We start from the raw sequence: 15,019 nt of genomic DNA, 5'->3' as shown, positions 1-15,019 counted from the left end.
AAATTGAGTAAATTAGCCAAAAAAGAACGTGGTGAAGATACTAAGGGCCATATGTACAAACACATTTTCCCATAGACACAGAATGGATAAAACCCCTTGCTACATCTGGCCCTAAATGTCTTCTTTTTGGAGAAGGCAGTAAGACGATATTTTCATCATGAATCAGGACAAGGGAATTTTAGAGAAACACTTGCAAATGGTGAAGCAATCTTTAGAAAGGCTGGGTTTCATAGTGAATCTGGAGAAATACATTTTGGAAGCAAAACAGCACATATAATTTTTAGGTTTCATTGTGGACACAGTAAAGGTGCAGCTCAAGTTACCAGACACAAAGGTAGAACTGATAAAAATATTATGTATAAAACAGGAAGTTTCTTTGAGGGATGTAGCTTGTGTGATAGGACTCTTTTCTTCGATTCAGTCAATATTCCCAGTGCCTTTACATTACAGGACTCTTCAGAAATTGAAGGCTTCAGGTTTATCAAAGGCTTATGGTATGAGACAAGGTGAAAATGTTGGAAGAAGCAAGGGAGGAGTTGACCTGGTGGTTAGAAAGCTTGGAAGCATAGAATGGAAGAGCAGTGTTTGGGGCAGTCACAGATTATGTGTACATTCAGATGCAAGCACCTTTGGTTGGGGTGCAATGAGCAAAGGTCAGGAAACAGGAGGAAGGTGGAATTTGTCAAAGAACCAAAAACACATACATTTTTTAGAGATGAAAGCTGGAGTTTTTGCCTTGCAGAGTTTCAGAGATACGTTACAAGGTTGTTCAGTACTGCTGAGGATGGACAATGTTACAACAGTATCATATGTAAACAGGCTGAGTGGAAGCAGATCCAAGAAGTTAATAGAGATAGCCAAGGAGCAGTGGGAGTTTAGTCAGGAAAAAGAGACAGCAATGTTTGCTCAGTACTTACCAGGGAAGGAGAATTCAATTGTAGATTGGAATTCACGTCACATAAGGGATTACAGCGAATGGATGTTGAACAGATCATTTTTAAAGGAAATAGAATGTTGTCTAGGTCCAGTAGAGATAGACGTATTTGCTTCTCTTTGACTACTCAAAAGGGAGATTATTTCAGTTGGCGTCCAGATCTGGAGGCATTCGCAGTCGATGCTTTTACTCAGGATTGGACAAACAGGAACGGTTTTGCAGTCCTGCCTTTTTCTTTGATTGAGAGAGTTTTACTGCATGCGAGGAGACAGAGTTGCAAATAATTCTAGTAACCTCTTTCTGGCATACTCAAATTCTTTACCCACAGTTTTATAAATGGCAGTGGTGGAGTGGAATGTCATACTGGAATGTTGAAAGGTATGGATAGGGGAGAACATCCTCTTGTGGAGGAGGGTACTCTAAAACTTCTAGTATGAAGGATATCAAGAGATCAGAAAGATTCAGAAGACTTTCGGTTAAGGCTTCAGAACTCCTCGATGAGTCATGACCTCCAGGTACAAGGAGAAAATAAACGGGAGCTTGGAAAGTTGTGCTTGGAACAGAATCTGGATCAAGTAGAGGCTGGCAATGTGGAAGTGGCCAATTTCCTAGCAGAATTATATGATAAGGGATTAGCGTATAGAATTTGGAATTGTTACAGATCAGTTATTTCAGCAGGACATTCTTTAGTGTAGGGTTTATCTGTAAGCAGGACTACTATGGTATGTGGAGTGATGAAGAGTATTCGTTTGAAGAGACCACCCAAGTAAAGATTTGATAATTGTGGGATGTGAATTTGCTTCTGATTTTATTCGACAGATGGCCCTCAAATAGGTATTTAGATCTGAGAGAATTATCATGGAAGTTGGCAACTTTATTATGTTTCATTTCTCTTAGAAAAGTTTCTGCTTTTCATGCATTAGATTTGAAGGGTAGGTTTTATCAGCCAGAGGGAGTTTTATTTTAGATATGTAGGAGAACTAAAACCATGACAGAGTCAGTGCTTTATCCATATTTTGAAGAGAAACCAAAATGTGTGTGGTCGAATGTATGAGAGAATATGAAAAAAGGATGGAGGAGTTTAGAGCGGATGGTGTCACTCAGTTATTGATTTCATATGTGAAACCTTATAGAGCTGCTTCGGTAGCGACCATTGCCTGATGGGTGAATAATGTTGTGAAAGAAGCAGGTGTGGATATAGAAAGATTACAATCTCATTCTTTAAGAGGAGCTATATGTCCGCACAGGTTTTTTATAAACTAAGTAGATTAGAGGAGATTTTAAAGGCAGCAGACTGGTCTAACCCTGAGGTATTCAGGAGATTTTACTTTAAACCTCTAGAGCATGTCTGTAGCTCTGTGTTGAGGAGCTTTTAACATGCATAATGCTAGCCTCCTGTCTTGCCATAAAATGTTGATTCTCATAGTTTTAAATAAACTTTAGAGAATCGTGACAAGAAGGCTAGTATTATCCCACCATCCATTCCCTTTGGAAGGAGTAAAAAAAAAGAAAACAAAGGAAAATGGAATAATTTAACAATTATTTTTCTCTTTGATTACTTTTACTTTGTTTATAGATATTAAAATTATTGCAGTTGAGGCAAATGTCAACAAATGTTTATGTATGTCTTATTTGTTATGGCACATTTCGCCAAAACATTTCTTGTAGAAAATTGAGGATATGTTTGCGGAGGATACAGAAGATTCGAAACAGCACCAAAAGAGGAAGAGTGTGTAGTACAAGGGAGTTTTATGGACTGAAAGTTCTTTTTGTTACGTTACCATATTTGATTCTAATATGGAGCTTTAAATAGGCTGCTTGGAAGTAATGAATAAAGGATTAATGTATAATGCTAGCCTCCTTGTCTTTAATAAAATCACATTTCTCTAAACATAAAAATTATGAGAATCAACATTCTTGTTGGAATTATTGGATCCCTTAGAGGCTGCTTTCTGCCAAGGAAATGTTGACCTGCCAAATCCTATCTTTGAAAACTAAAGGTTGCAACACTACAGGATACTTTGTTGTACACGTGATACAACCTAATAGTTCAACACTATATCATAAAAAGTAAAAATAAAAGTCAAAACATTCTTGATGCCTGAGTATGGGAAACAGATTCCAAGCTCTGGTGAAATTAAACCTATGAAGCTTCCCCTCTCCAAGGTGAAAATGATAGCACAACAAAACCATAATCACAAAATGAGTGTGTACACTGAGGTCCACCCCAAGGTGATGCAGTAAGTGTTTGCGAAGTTTACTTCCCTTGATGGCTGTCTGTCAAATACAATTGCATGTTCACATTGGGAAAGTGCATGGATTTTTGCCACCTTAGGCAGAGTTTTATTTTACATATCTCCTCCCTCCCAACATAGTCTCAAAAATAATTCTGATTGCTGTGTTAGCGCTATAAATCAGAAAATGACTAAAATGTATACCCTGATGGATCAAGCATGTTTAATGATATATAAAAGAAAAAGTTAGTATTTCCAAGTAAATAGTAGCAAATAAAATAGTAGCAAATAAAACAATGGTTAAACCCAGATTACATTAGGAGTACAGGTTTCATATGTGGCTTTGATTAGATCTGAGGTGGTAATGCTAATGGGGCAGGTAACCAGAGTTATCAGCCACAAAGAGATAACAAGAGGTTATTTTCCATATACGCATAGGTGCCTAAGAAACAGTGTTTTTGTTATTAATTGAATACAAATTGGCGCTAAATGTCTAAAAATCACTTACAATCAAATCTTGAACAATAAGTGTGGTTCCTAATTACAAAATACTCTTTTTATCTTCATGGATATTTGAAATTTCCACACACAAATATAACTTCTAGTTAGTTGAGCACAGCAACTGCATGGCAAATCTCAAAGACAATATTAACATTAAATACAAACTCAGAAACATGCAGTCAAAGTATTAGTGTATTACAAATCCGTAACCTGAAACTAGGCTCAAGCTAAGTTCAGCCAGGGAACTTGGCTTAGTTCTTACATTGCCATCTCTTTTCATATCTTTACCCTGTTGCAAGGCCAACATTCCCCTGCCAAAAACAGGCTAACTGCAAAGATTGGATCAGAAAGGAATCTTTGCCATTAGGAAAGATGCAAAACACACCAGCACCTCATACAGGGTGATTTCATTGCCCAGTGCTAATCGAGGGTGACAGCAGGAAGGTCTTCTAAACACATACTAAATGCTCTTACCGCAGTAAACAGAATTCATGTAGCAGTCCATGATTTTACAACAGCTTCAAGTATGTAACATATACCTTTACCATCACGCCTCTCATACAGGCTTCATACAGATCATTAAATTATCTTTCTATAACAATTTATCCAAAAGGCTGGAGGTCCAAGTCTCAGGTAACTGGGGAGGGTGAAATTATATCAAATGGAAATTCTCTGAGGAAAGAGAAAATGGTTATGAGCGGTTATGAGCTTATGTGGCCACACACATGTACGCACACAAACACACACACATATAAGAAATCGTATTTCTTTAGATCCCTCTACCCTCTGTCAGGTGACCTGTACTCTTGCATGGTCAGATCACATCCAAACACTTACACAGAAAAGGCCCCTCTTTTCACTTTAGCTCTGCAGAACTCTTGTCTTTCTCTTCCACTTCCTTCATGTAGAGGATCTACTAGTCGGACAACTAGGCAGTTCCCGGTGAGGCAGAGGTTCACAGATTAAAAAAGAAACATACTTCTTGTCTGCTGACCTTCCAACTGTATGCAACTAACTGTATGCGTCACTCACATAAGGACACAGTCATGCTTCAGCTGCCAACCTGCTCTGAGCACCTATTCTACCTGCATAGCAAATATACAAATAGGAGATCAGGTTTTCCACCTAAAAGTCAGCATGACGGATGGATCACGTGTGCAGGTAACAGAATAGTGTCATGGCACAAGAGTTCTAGAAACATGCCCCGCACAATTCTTGCGTTTGTCAGGAATTGCAGGAACAGATCTATCCCAAACTTGCTTCTTCTGTTGTTATTAAGCAACGTTTTCGACATGATGAAACTTCCGGTAGGCATAGTTTGAATACATTTCTTAAAATCACAGGGCACTTTACTGCCTTCCTGCCAGTGTCTCTTTTAAGTTCATTTCTATCTCCGAAGGTGCCCCAACCTTTCTTAAAAATAAACTCCAACAGAATCGTAGCTGTTTAAAAACACGGGCCCAATACATGTGTACAGAAGTCGCTGCTTCTGTAATAGGGAAAGGACCAAGCGATATTTGCATCAGGATAAACATCTAAAGAATGAGTTCACAATATTTTGTGCAATTTTAAAAAGCGAAAAACGCCCATGTATGAAGCCAAATTATATTGTTCCATTTTCAATAGATTAGTAACATAGGAAGTGTAAAATCAGTTTCCTCTATTTTTAAATGATGCTTGTGTGATAGTTGTCTTCGTTCGAATCTCTGAGGCTCCAGGAAAAATGATTCATGTGTAAAATGAGTACTGTGTTGGTTTGTAATAGTTCCAAAATACTCCTTTCCTCACGCAAATATTGGCACCAATGCAATTATTTGTACTACAGATCCATAAACTGCTTCACTGTTAGCCAGGGCCTCCCATCCATAATCAGAGACAGGGGTGGTTGTACAACCATTTCCTTTTGTGACTCACAATTTACAAGTCGCAAACGGAAATGTACTAATGTGTCAACAGACATATTTATAGATTCCCAATAGGGTCGCAATTGGTCGCAAATATTCATGAGGCAGATCGCAATTTGTGACCCGCTGGGGATGGGCAATAACACAGGGATGGTGGCCTGCTGGGGACAGCAGACCACCATGTCTTTATATGCTTTTAAATAAAGCAACCTTTTTTTAAATGCAGCCCGTTTTCCTTAAAAGAAAACAGGTTGCATTTAAAAAAGAAAAATGAAACGTTTCTGTTACATTTTTTAAGGGTAGGCAGTCCCACAGTCCGTGAGACCACTGCCTGCTCTTAAAAACACATTTTTGCTACTATTAACAAAGAAGAAGGGGTTCCCTAGGAACCTCTTCCTCTTTGCGACTGGCTTGCCACCTACTTGAAGCAGGTGGTAAACTGCGATTGTTTTGCAACTGCATTCCAGTTGCAAAACAACCGTACATCCCCCTGCGACTCGCTATTCGGAAGGTATGCCCTTGGCCTGCCCCTTCCTAATAGTGACTTGCAAACCCTATTTTGCGAGTCAGTAATAAGTTACCAACTTGCAAAAAAGAGTTTGTACATGTCAGAGGCTGTTTTAGCGGGCACAAACAGGCGAATCTCTGCGACTGCTAAAAACAGTTGTACACATTTGGCCCTGTTCCACTATCAAGCCCTCCAACTTTGTTTCACGAAGGCTCTTTTTCATCTAGCCATTCCCAACTTAAACTGCATGCACATGAATTGAATATAACACAATGTAGCATACCATAGCATTACATAACATAAGCATAGCATGGAATAACATAACACACCCTAACATAATATAACATGACAACCATAAAATCGAGTAGCACTGCACAAAGTAATGAAACATACCATAACAAACATAAAATAATATAGTGTAGCATTTCATAGTGTAATGTAATATAATGTAACAAAACTAACATGAAAAATAACAGCATAGCTTTACACAAGTCCAGCATCACATTGCGTAGTTATTTAATCTAATGTAATGTAACAGACTATAGCATAAAATAACACAGCAGCAAGTTTTTTGATAGGTAAGGCAATGACTTATTGTGGGTATGTACACAACATCTTCCTTGGGTACTCATTTGTATCTCTCTAGCTAAAAACAACTGTTCATCCTCAGCAGCCCCTCGTCCCCCGAGATGTCGTGGTCTTCTAACTGCTTTGCCATCTGTGTCTTAAAGCCTACACTAGTTACTTTTTGAAGCATGAAGGGACCCCAAAACTGGAGAACCTGTTGCATGACCCTTCATTTACTGTGTCCATTTTATGCCATGATAAACATTTCTAGCATGGATATTTTTGCAAGCTTGTTTGCTTGCACATCTCGCCCCGCACCATTGTCTAAATACAAGCTTATAGGTTCATCCACAAACCACAAAATAACAGCCTTTTATTTACAAAGTATTTACTTTCACAAACACACAACAAATACAAGTGTGGTACATCAGCAGAGCAATATGACCCAGTTATGAAGGAAGAGTCACAGGTGCCCTGACATAGAGACACTCCTTCTGCTCAAACATTTTAGAAAATGCTAATATTCTGCTGTCAGAGCCTGTCTTAAAAGAGTTCAAACTAGACATTTCATACCCCAAACTTGCAACCAGGAAAAAGTGATTCAATACTGCCCAAACAGGTATTACACCAGATTTCTGCCCCCACCACTACTGCCACACTCAGAATGAGGTATTTACTATGGATATTATAGCTGGGTAATCCACAGTATGTTCTCCACCCAAGAACACACTAGAGTAAACCATGAATTATAACTACATATAGTAATAGTAATATCTATGGTTGTCTGAGGCTCTTTCAAGGTGTTTGGTACTAACTTGTTCGGTTAAGCACTGAGTTCCCCTGCTCTGAGTGCACAATTGTGTGTGTATCTGGTATCCTGACATTTATTTTGGCCCTAGCATCATGGTAGTCTAGCGTGAGTGCAGGAGCCTAGGCCTGTCTAAGACTATGTTGGATCCTGGACCTGATGAGTGACCTGGAGTGGCCCACCAGAAGTGTCCCTGTCCTGGGTATCACACATAAAGCAGTGGTGGAAACACACTGTGGGGCATGTTTATACTATTTTTGCACCGAATGTGCGTCAAAAAGTTTGACGCACATTCGGCGCAAATCGTGCGTCATATTTAAACTTTGACGCCCGAGGACTTCAAAATTCCTCTGTGTGCGTCATTTTTGGGATGCGGGAAACTGCCTTGCGTTAATGACATGCAAGGTAGGCGTTCCCACCCGAAAAATGACTTTAAGGCCTGTGTGCCTTATTTATACTCCAGTGTCATTTTGACGCACAGGTGGTGGTGGGCCTTGAAAAACGGCGCACAGCCTGATGTGCGCCGTTTTTTAACACCTGGGTCAGGGCAGGCGTTAAGGGACGTGTGGGCTCACTTCCATGGTCTTTGCTAAGACAGGAGTCATTTCAATGGGGGTTGTGCGTCAAAAAATGGATTTTTGCCTCAAAACTGACTTGCACCATTTTTTGACGCACAACCCCCATTTTCCCCTACGTCGGCGCAACCTGGTTTGAGTCATTTTGTTTTTACTCTGACCAGTCCGCAGCGCCGGCTAATGTCATTCCTTAAATAAGGCGCCTGCATAGCGCGTAGGAATGGCGTTTTCCGGCGGTAAAATTTTTGACGCAAACCAGTATAAATATGGGCCTGTTTTTTTGAGGTTTACAGTTTAATCAGACTTTATATCTGAGTTATTGAGAATGTGACTTACATGCACCTCTTTTGTGAAATTCCGATGTTATATGCATACCCATAACCTTCGCTGGCATTCTGCACGTTGCTGCACGCATTTGCAGTGGCACTGTAGCACATGTGCAGTAGTAAGGCTTTGTTCGTGTGTGAATGGGATCCATTTTAGATGCCCCTGATTCGGCACAGCTCAGGATCAAAAAGGACAGCTTCCCTAGACAGTGGAAGAGTATTGCCTGTATTTCTGTGGCTGGAGACTGCTGACCAACACACTGAAATGACGAGGATGGGGCAAGGCTAACTTTAGAAATGCCATGAGTACTTGTGTTGGCAAGAGGCTGTCTTTTTCTGATCATACCGTCATTTGGCTGATAGTGTGGCTCAAGGGAGGAACTTCAGTTTTTGTTGTGTTTTGTGAGAATGTTTCTAGGTCAGGTCGGTCCATTTTGTTTTCCCCGATTTCTTCTTCTGAGAGACAAATGACAGCTAGGTACAGAAACCTCAACTTCATTGTGCTTGTGTTTTGGTTGCTTCATATGGGGATGATTCCTTTGCTAGATGCAGTAAAAAGCATCGTTCTACACAAAAGCTGCATCTGGAGAGCAGCCTTTCGAAGGCCACTTGAAGGTTCTGAAGTCAGAGACTGTGGACCCACATCCTGTGTGTAGGAGTTGTGTATAAAATTGGAACCCCTGCCACCCCACTTTGTTCCAGTGCAAAGTACTTGATGACAGATGACTGCAGTGCTTCAGAAAGTATTCAGAAGGTTGCTGAGTGACCTAGAATGGTATCTGCCTGACAGCCAGTTCATCAGAGGTGAGGGGACATTATCTGAAGTCTGCACTTTTTGATGGAAAAGCTGAGGGTTTACCTGAATGCCTAGAACCAAGGGACATCTTAAGGGTTTTTGGAGCCCTGGACCAAACATATTTTGGGGGCCCTAATTGGAACAGCTTTGAATTTATGATCTAATTTCAGCTTTTTAATGACCTCTTTGGCCAGTTTGCTGACGGTACAGGAAAACTGGTCCAAATTCTAAATGTGTTTCTATCTAGTATTCAGGGATAGTGATGTGTATTTTCAATATTGTAATATAGCAGCAACTCACTAACATTATTGCAAATAATAACTGCAGTACAAACCTATTTCCCATGTGTGAGGTCTTGTTTTGATCTAAAAGGAACTTTTTTATGGATGTTGCATGGTTTGAAAAACATAAACACATTTCTTTGCCAAATGTCTGTAGTAGACTCCCACACATTACCAATATTAAAGATAAATTAAGGAAAAATGCTATTTAAAACAATTTGTGTTCATTCAGGGTCGTCAGGGAAGGATCATGTGGAGAACAGAGCTGGATCCATTTGGTGGCCCCTCGAAAGGGTGGGGCCCTGGACCAGAATCCCCTTTGCCTGTGCCTTAAAAAGTCTCTGCTAGAAGCCTGCCTGCCTAGAGAGTAAAGGAGTCTGTCTGACCCTGTGGAATGTACAGAGGAAGCATTCTACTTAAAGGGAGATAGGAGTGACTCATGCTAGAGACGGTCTGCCTGGACTCTTGAGCCCGGTTTTGCCAGCACCCACGTTATGCATGTGCAGATTTCGACCAATCAGAGCTGTATCTGCCATTCGGCAACATCAGCCTGGTTGGTGCTGCAACTGCCTGTTTACCAGGTCGAACACCAACATCATTGGGGCTGCACTTGCAGTGCAACAACATTGGCTTGGTCATGGCTGCATCTGCTGTAGGATGGCATCAGCCCACCCTGCATCTGCCCAAGTGACTGATCACCCTAACCTATTTCATGACCACGCAGATCTACCACAGCCTGGGCCATATCTGTGCTCTTTGTACTCAACTAGCTGCATTGCAAGCAGAGAGCCGGGTGGCTGTGTCTCTCAAAGATGAGGGTATGCCTGGCCTACGCAGAGACCCCTGATGCTGTCCTTGATCCCTGCAGGCCTGCAGCAGGAAGAACAGTAAGGCTGACCGATACGCTCTGAAAGGAGCATTATTAACTGATGCATACCCACAAGACCACCAGGGGTAAGGAATCTGATCTGCCTTCAACTATGAACTGGTGGAACCAGCCAATATGGGATCACTTGGGGTGGGTTCAGCACAGAGGGAACTCGGAGTGTGTAGCTCCACAAGGGGACGACTTCCCAGTTGTCATTGACTTGTACCATAAAGTTAAATAGTGTAGTGTTTGGTACTGTTGGGAAATTAAAAAAGCTTTTATTTGCAAAACGATAAGCACTGGGCTTGACACTGAAGTTATCATTTGTGTAGGTTGAGTGTTTTATATTTGAGTGTTTGCATCCCCACACTACCTCCCTGACCTCGCTACTCTGGGAGGCAAGTGCAGAAAGAGTTGTACTTGGCCCAGTTTGTAGACCCTAGGACAGACACCAAGACGACATTGGCAAAGACCTCAACCTCCTCTGTTGGGCCTCAGTAGCTCCCGCCTGCCCGGTAGGCCCCTCAAGTGGGGTGACACAGTTTCATAGTGAGATAATAATGCCAAGACAGCTGCATGAAAAACACAACCTAACCTAATTCCTTTTTATTTAGAAATGATTATGATATTTCACATAAAGTAATACTCACGGCCATACAAGAAGAAATGCCATGATACCAAATGAGCGAAAGGGCTTTAATCTTCTGAAAGGTCTTTCTCAGTGGCTAACCTGAAAATAAATGTGTCTCCATTAATAAACCATATGGTTGAATTAAGAATATCATTATACTTTTGCAGATTCTTGATGTTCCCTACAGGTGTGGCAGAGGTGGTATTATCAAATAGTAAGTGTACTCTTTTTCACTTATTGGTGCTTACAACAGGTATTTAGATTGTCGCCAGTGGAAAACAGGTTTTTTTGGACCGTGTGGATCCCTTGTGTATAAAACTGTCACATGTCGTAAAAGCAGAGGAAACAGTTCGCATGTTTGCTATAAATATAAGTAGCGATCATCAACAATTGGAAGGCCTGTGACTTGAATATTGCACTAGTTTGCCGTGCAAATTGTACTCTATTATCTCATTCATGATCGTATGGAGACCAATAAATATAAAGAAAACCGAAACGGTGTCTTTTGACAATGAAGGGACAAAAAATGAATGGAGTTTAACTCTTTAGGAAAAGATATAACATTAACATAGTAGTTGATATACTTTAAATCTAGAATAAACTGCAAACATTTTCAAAAGTCCCATATGCTTCAACCTGTTCAAAGTATTGCTCTGTTTTTGTTTCCCCTAGTACTGATGCGAAGGGCAACTGCCCGCCTTAACAAACCACCTGAAATAGTCTACCAACCAATGAAATTGCACCTTGTATCATAACAAACATTAATACAGATGAACTAATGCCATTATTCTTAAATCAACACGGCAGAACAGAATCGTGACTTAAGTGATGCAGAGTCTCTTTGCGAGATGGGCCATGAACGGGTCACGGAACAAGGCGACGCCCTGCACCTAGAGACTGATGGAAATGGATACCGTGGACAGGCGCCAATTTCAGGATAAGAAAACCACACTTCATTTAGTATCTTTGGAGAAGATGAATCATGGTTCATTGCTCAATTGTACAAAGGTAAAACATTCGAGATCCTGGATTACAAATGAAGCGTTCACCGTTTATTGTAGGTCAGCATGTTTCAGGACTTCACAGCAGTGGCATAACGAAACTTGAGGGGGCCCCATGCAAAGTACCTGGAGGGGGCCCCTCTCCCTGGACCGAGTAAGGGGCCTGCCACCCGTGCACAATGTACTGTGTTAAGGGGGCCTCCTGGAGCTGCCTCCCCACCCGCCCACCGCGGGGGCTGCGGGGGCCTTTGTCACACCACTGCTTTACAGAATAGCTCACACGCTTGCATCAGGACATCTGGGTGCCTTAGGCAAGATAGATGAATCTATTTCTTCACAATTATAACAATATGTACTATTGGTAGGATTTTTTGGCAGAGGAGATGTAATGCACCCTAGCCAGATAAATTAGTTTTCCCCACACCATTTTGTGTTATTATTGCCAGTTGTATGCCTGCAAATGTTCAAATGGAAATCCGATTTCCACAAACACTATTGTCGTCTTTGTGAATTCCAAAAGGTAGGACATTTTCACCTGTGTAAGACAACATTTATGCATGAAGATTTACTACTTTATTGTGAACTTGGGCCCTTGTGAATTACATTTTGTAGACTAAGAGCAGCTCTACAAGCACATAAAGAAAAGTCATCTCTTTATTCGGTACCATGTTCAAGTAGCTTAGGAATGGCACTTGCTGAATAAACAAATGAGAGACCGTCATGATTACACAGGGTCACTGGACCTAGATGTAACAGCTATGTAGAAGGTAAGTGACATGATATGGTAGCAATATATTCTTATGGATCTGTCTTGGTCATAGAGAGTGTACCTCGGAGTACAGTGGGGGGAGGTCAAATGATAATAGTCCCTGGGACATGCACCAATACCATGCACAAATAGGACATATTGGAGCAGTAGGGAAGATTCTGGATCTAGCACCTGAAGAACCATCAAAGATATACCTTTCTGAGGAGACTGCATGAAAACCCTGAATGTGGTAGCACAGATAAAGCGGAGACACAGCCTTATTTTTCCTCATCTGTTGTTCCTTTTTCTCTACCAGTTACACTTCTAACTCTTGTCTTCCTGACTAGCAATCGCGGATTTGATTGTAATATCCGGCTGCAAAGTGGATTATGAATGAAACATAATATTGTACCTAAGCAAATGTAGAGTTCCACGTATTTGCAATCTGGAAAACCAATAATATTGCTTATAATTATAAAGTCTTTTTTTGCTGCACTCTTCTCCAGTACTGGTAACAATGATGTGACAAGATCAAAATATGACATTCAACATATGAGACAAGTACGTATAAATACAATATTAAAAACTGATTAAAAAAACTAGTTCATCAACACAATCTGATCCATGTGCACCAGAAGAATAAGTTACTTACCTTCGGTAACGCTTTTTCTGGTGGATACAGTAACTACCTGTGGATTCCTCACCTAAAGAATTCTCCCCTCGCGCCAGCCCTCAACAGAAATTTCTTCTAGCTCTGCACGTCGACGATGACGTCACAATCGCCCGACTCCACGCGACGCCACATGACGTTATCCAGGCAATAAGAAGCCCTCGTCGACGTGCAGACGTCAGTTATCACCATTTTTTACGTGCCATAGAGGCGAACAGGTTAAACCTAAAGAGTACACATTTATCCAGAATAAATGAAAATAAAACATTTATTATAAAACTCAATATAAATAACAGTTATGAACGCTCAATTCGAGAGAGAAATAAATATATGTATGTATAGTCCCAGTCCAAAATGTCCTTTTCACTATCTTAATTTGCAAAGGTAAAGTATATACAATCAATACAACTATATGCATGAAACAGCTATATACATATATATACAAGGTCAAGGATACACACCCAAAGAGATCTTGGCTTGACCAGTCAGGCAACGGGGAGGCGGGTGGGACCGTGAGGAATCCACAGGTGGTTACTGTATCCACCAGAAAAAGCGTTACCGAAGGTAAGTAACTTATTCTTCTGATGGATACACCTACCTGTGGATTCCTCACCTAAAGAATAGAGTCCCCAAGCAGTATAACCTCCGGTGGTGGGTGCCCGAATGGTCAAACCAAGAAATCTTGCAGCACCGAGCGAGCAAAATGGCCATCCCTCCTAACCTCAGAGTCCAAACAGTAATGTTTGGCAAAAGTATGGAGGGACGCCCAAGTCGCTGCCCTGCAGATGTCAGCCACAGGAACACCTCTAGCCAAAGCAGATGAAGCTGCTTTGCCTCTGGTGGAATGGGCACGAAGCCCCACAGGTGGATCCCTCTTCGCCAAAGAATAGCAGATCTTAATACATAAAATGACCCACCTGGATAGCGTTCTCTTGTGGACCGCTCTACCTTTCCTCTTCCCCACGCATCCAACGAAGGGCTGTTCATCCTGTCTGAACTCTTTCGTCCTGGCGACGTAGAAGCTCAGAGCTCTTCGTGGATCCAGCCGGTGGAGCCTCTCTTCTTCCTTGGATGGGTGAGGTGGAGGGTAAAAGGAAGAGAAAGTAATTGACTGCCCCAGGTGAAAGGGTGTAACAACCTTCGGTAGGAAAGCTGCCTTGGTCCTCAACACCACTTTGTCCTTAAAGAAAGAAAGGTATGGGGTTTCCACAGAGAGAGCCTGAAGCTCGCTAACCCTTCTGGCAGATGTTATGGCCACCAGGAAAACAGTTTTGAATACCAGGTACCATAAAGAACAAGAATGCATTGGTTCGAACGGAGCCCCCATAAGAAAAGTTAAGACTAAGTTAAGGTCCCACTGAGGCATAACGAATGGTGTGGGTGGATACCTATTAGTGAGTCCCTTTAGAAACTTTAAAACAATTGGTGATTTAAAGAAGGATGGTTGATCAGGAAGGCACAGAAAAGCAGATAGTGCAGACAGATAACCCTTAACAGTGGCAATTGCAAAACCTTTCTGTGCCAGATGGAGTGCAAATGACAAAATGTCAGATAAACCAGCTTTTAAAGGATCTAAACTATTCTCTCCACACCAGCTTGTAAATTTAGCCCAACGATTAGCATAGATTGAATTGGTGGAGTGTCGCCTGGCCGATAAAATAACCTCC

At 41.3% G+C, this 15,019-nt stretch overlaps 1 protein-coding gene across 1 annotated transcript in view; it reads right to left on the bottom strand.

Annotated features, from left to right (window-relative positions):
* The window catches only part of RHOBTB1 (Rho related BTB domain containing 1), a 202,713-nt gene that overhangs the window by 169,533 nt on the left and 18,161 nt on the right, over positions 1–15,019 (bottom strand). Inside the window, exon 2 of the mRNA XM_069240919.1 lies at positions 10,953–11,032. The gene's annotated coding sequence lies outside the window, so the exon portion shown is untranslated. The remainder of the gene's footprint in view (positions 1–10,952; positions 11,033–15,019) is intronic.

The sequence above is a fragment of the Pleurodeles waltl genome, chromosome 6 (assembly GCF_031143425.1).
Source record: "Pleurodeles waltl isolate 20211129_DDA chromosome 6, aPleWal1.hap1.20221129, whole genome shotgun sequence".
NCBI classification, from domain to species: Eukaryota; Metazoa; Chordata; class Amphibia; order Caudata; family Salamandridae; genus Pleurodeles; species Pleurodeles waltl.
The sequence above is the reverse complement of the archived record's forward strand: the minus strand, read 5'-3'. Positions and strand labels throughout refer to the sequence as shown.